The 4,255-nt window shown below is 38.3% G+C and overlaps 1 non-coding gene across 1 annotated transcript; it reads left to right on the forward strand.

The window, feature by feature from the left end:
- The first annotated feature begins 3,660 nt into the window (after window positions 1-3,660).
- On the forward strand, window positions 3,661-3,770 carry trnal-caa. Its single transcript has 2 exons — window positions 3,661-3,698; window positions 3,725-3,770. It is a non-coding gene; the product is annotated as a tRNA-Leu (tRNA).
- Window positions 3,771-4,255: the final 485 nt, after the last annotated feature.

Consider the following 4,255-nt stretch of genomic DNA (forward strand, 5'->3'; position numbering starts at 1 on the left):
TTGTCACTCCCCTAGGAGTCTGAGCAATCTAAGGGACCAGACTCGTGAATTGAACTGTTCTCCATGAAGAGGAATGGGATCACATCCCCATCCTGAATCATTTTGTTTGGTTTAGTTTAATTTACAGCAATGTATCAAATTCTGTAAGATCATCATATTTTTGTAGAGTAACTGTTCTGAGAATCACGTATCTCTAAAAAGTCACCTTTCATGAGCTCAGTTTATTTTTCTCTTAAGAGGTATTAGCATTTTCTTAACCCATAAAGGAATATTTAATCAAATCTAAACACTGAATTTGTACTTAAGTAAACGTACTTAGTTACATTTCACCACTGCTAAATAGGAACCAATGAAGACAAAAGATTAAAAAAGGTGAACGTTGTGCATGTTTGTGTGTTATAAACTGATTTGTATCTATATACTGCAGTTTAACAACACAGGAAAGAGAGTGTCTGATACACATACACACACACACACACTTCATGTGCTTGAATCTTGCGTGTGGCTGCAGCTCCGTGTAATGTGTCGTTTGACTCATTCAACTAGAAAATCTGGTTTAACGGACCCACCCAGCTCGACTGACCTTGAACCTTGACCCTGACCCGACCTCTGACTTCACCTTTCAAAACACCATCAGACTATTATGGTTTTTCCTGTTTTTTCACACAATAAAAAACATCAAACACGCTGAGAAGCAACTCCGGGACAGTCTGTAACTGCAGCATATGTGCTGGTGTTTACATCACACATGGCAACGCTTTGTGTGTGCGTCAGTACCTGGGTTTGTGAGGATGGGATCGGTTCTGCTTTCTCCATCTACTGTCCTAATAAAAGCCAGTGGAGGGAGACAGACGGGATGGACAGAGCGAGAAAGAGGAGGAGGAAGAGATACGCATGTATGATTCCCTGATTTATGTGATGGAGAAAGAGAGCAAGGACGGGAGAGACAGATAGGAAAGAGTGGAGGTACGACCCACTGAGCACCAAACGTCATTCCATCTTCTTGTCTCTGCTGTAACTCATATAGCTCAGAATTTACTTTTAGCTGCGTATCGCACAGTTTCAGAACACCAGAAGTATGTGTCAAAGATGCAAAATATAGTCTTAGACATGGAACAGCTCATGGAAAACAATAACAAAAAGATATACAATCTTTGGGAAAACATTTTGTTTGTTCAACTGACAGTTGCTTACTGAAGTTTCCTGTTTCTTTCCTGTTTTTTTTATTTTTATGAAACATGCAGGAATAGGTATGCTTGTGTTATCAGTAAGTATCAATGCTTTACATATTTAGCAAGTATTGACATGCCTCAAAGTCACAACAATGAATAACACAAAACAGAGAATACATAGCAGCAAAAACAGGATACTATGAAAATGAATAAACAAAGTTAACTGTACTATTAGTATGCACTGAACTGGGAGACAACACTTATTTGTTTTGCACCAGACGACACTTCCCTCTCTTTTCATAGTTTTATTGAACAAGTATTGTGACGGTTTCACTTTGGGTTTTGGGTAATTGTGATGGTATTTGAACACTATTTTGAGAGTTTTTACAAACCAAACAATCATTCGATAAATGGAGACAATAATTAGCAATGAAAATAATCATTTGATGCCGTCCTATACAATATAGTTCAAAATCAACCTGACCTCAACCAACTACAACAGTGAACTGCTGCTGTACAATAATACATTAGCAATAATAATCGAATATACAGTAGTATAACAGTCAGAGTGGACTGCATTGATTACTTTTACTTTTAATGCTTTTAATACTAGTACATGATTATACTTACATACATACTCCTACTTAGGTAATATTTTCAATGTAGAACTTGTACTTGTAATAGAGTATTTTGACAGTGTAGTATTAGTATTTTTACTTACAGTAAAGGATCTAAATACTTCCTCCACTGCTTCCTTATTATCATTATTTTATACTGCATATGCTGTATACACTGTGGTGTTTTGGAAGTGCAATGATTTATATATGTTTTTCCCCTTTTGGATTTCTCTCTCTCTTTCTCTCTCTCTGTCACACACACACACACCACACCTTTCTTTGCAGAGAGGAGTGTTGATAAGATCCTGCTGATATATTATATTGGTAGGTAACAACACAAAAAACACAGATGTCCTTGAGATACTGTTATGTGTGTAGTTCAAATATATCTACTTACCGTCTTTCCATACACTGTATGTATATGCTGTGTGTGTATATAAATATATATATATATATATATATATATATATAGTGGAGGACTGAGGACTGAGACTAGTAACTAATAATATATATATTATATTAGTGGAGGAGCTGAGCGACTGAGCACCATGAGAGACCAGAAGGAGAAATAAAAATTGATGTGACTTGCAAAGGAGAGTGGGGAGGGCTTGCGTGGCTTTGGGTAGATGTGGTTTCAAATCATCAGCACATCACATCCACATGACTGAAAGAAAGAGAAAGGAGAGGGTGAATGAGAGAGAGAGAGAAAACAGAGAGGAGAGGGAGTGGAGGGCTGAGACAAAAGCAAACAGCAGCTCTCTTAAAACCAACATTCAGTCTCTATTACATGTTTTCAAAGCTTAATAAGTAATGATTTCAGTTGTGGTATTGAAGGCACAAAGCGTGTTGCTTGTTGGTTTTGGTGGATGTTTACTTTTTAGATACAGATTGACAATTATTTTCTCTTATGAACGGTTTGTAAAAGTAAATGAATTTAAACTGTAGTGGAAAGATGAGAAAGAAGGAGGAAGAGTAGATGGAGAGAACTGCGGATAGGAAGAAGGAGGCAGTGAGCGAGTAGGAAAACTTGTGCGAGAGGGAATAAAAAAAGATGTGACGAGAGTGGAGCTGCTAAGAATAAGCTGTTAGCCACCTGGCAGTCGAAACATCCAGCCAACACTTAAGACATTTTCTTGTATCTTTTTGGCCTCCTCTGTTCTTGCTGCCATTCGGACTTTATTGCTCTCAGAGACATTTCACCCAAGTGCCAATCAAAGGTGATAGGTAGATAAGATTCAGAGTTCTATGGTTCATATATGGTCGTCTTCATGTGTATTAATACAGCCAATATGGCAGAAAAGCCATCATAGTGGTGGGCTCTTTTGAAAGAAACACAAACAGTTTCGGCTTCCTTCTCAGTTGTCAGGTATGGCCGAGTGTCTAAGGCGCCAACTCAAGGTAAGAACTCCTTTCCTCAGCAGTGGACTTCTGGTCTCCAATGGAGTCGTGGGTTTCAAATCCCACTCCTGACAGTGCTTTTACCTGCAGGTTTAATCCCTATTGATTTAGAAAATAGTTGAAAAGCAAGTTTCTCATTGCAGGTAAATATATGGTAATGTATGAACAAAATCACAGACTCTTGACGTAACTAAAGTAACTGTCTGACAGTGAATCAGCTGCACAGATGAGTTGTGTTGAGCTGAATTTCAATTAACATAGGTCTAACTTGTTTGTTGGTCTTGGAAAAAATATGAAGCGGAAAAGTTGTTGACTTGGCACCATTTTGAATCTGCCACCACTGGTGCAAAACTGTTTTATGCAAAATGAGGAAATTCTTACATTTGAGTTGGAGCCAAATTCACAATAGTACTTTGAAGACAATGGAGGACATATTCCTGTTACGTTTTTAATGTGGGTACTTGGTTTCCATTGTCAGGATGGCCGAGCGGTCTAAGGCGCCAGACTCAAGGTATTCTCCTTCCTGAGCAAAGGGACTTCTGGTCTCCGAATGGAGGCGTGGGTTCAAATCCCACTCCTGACAGTGCTTTTACCTGCAGGTTTCAACCCTGTTGATTTAGACAATAGGTGAAAAGCAAGTTTCTCATTAAATATCTACATGCAGCTTGAGATTTGAACAAAATCATTCACTGTTCAAGTAACTAAAACAACTGTCCAACAGTGAATTAGCTCCACAGGTGAGTTCTATTCAGTTACATTTTCAATTAACATAAATCTAATTGTTGGTCTTGGAAACAATATGATGCAGTAAAGTTGGTGAGCTGGCACCATTTTGATTCTGCCACCACTGGTGCAAAATTGTTTCATGCAAAAAGAGGACAATTCTCAACAATAGTTAATAAACATAAAAGGGAGAAACACACGTGTTAGAGACAAATTCACAATAGTACTTTAGAGACAGGAGAGTACACATTAATGAATCAGACTATGTTTTTTGCAGATGTCAGGATGGCCGAGCGGTCTAAGGCGCCAGACTCAAGGTACTCTCCTTCCTGAGCAAAGGGACTT

This window comes from Morone saxatilis, unplaced genomic scaffold (genome assembly GCF_004916995.1).
Source record: "Morone saxatilis isolate NCDOM2014 unplaced genomic scaffold, NCSU_SB_2.0 Contig10, whole genome shotgun sequence".
Classification (NCBI taxonomy): domain Eukaryota; kingdom Metazoa; phylum Chordata; class Actinopteri; family Moronidae; genus Morone; species Morone saxatilis.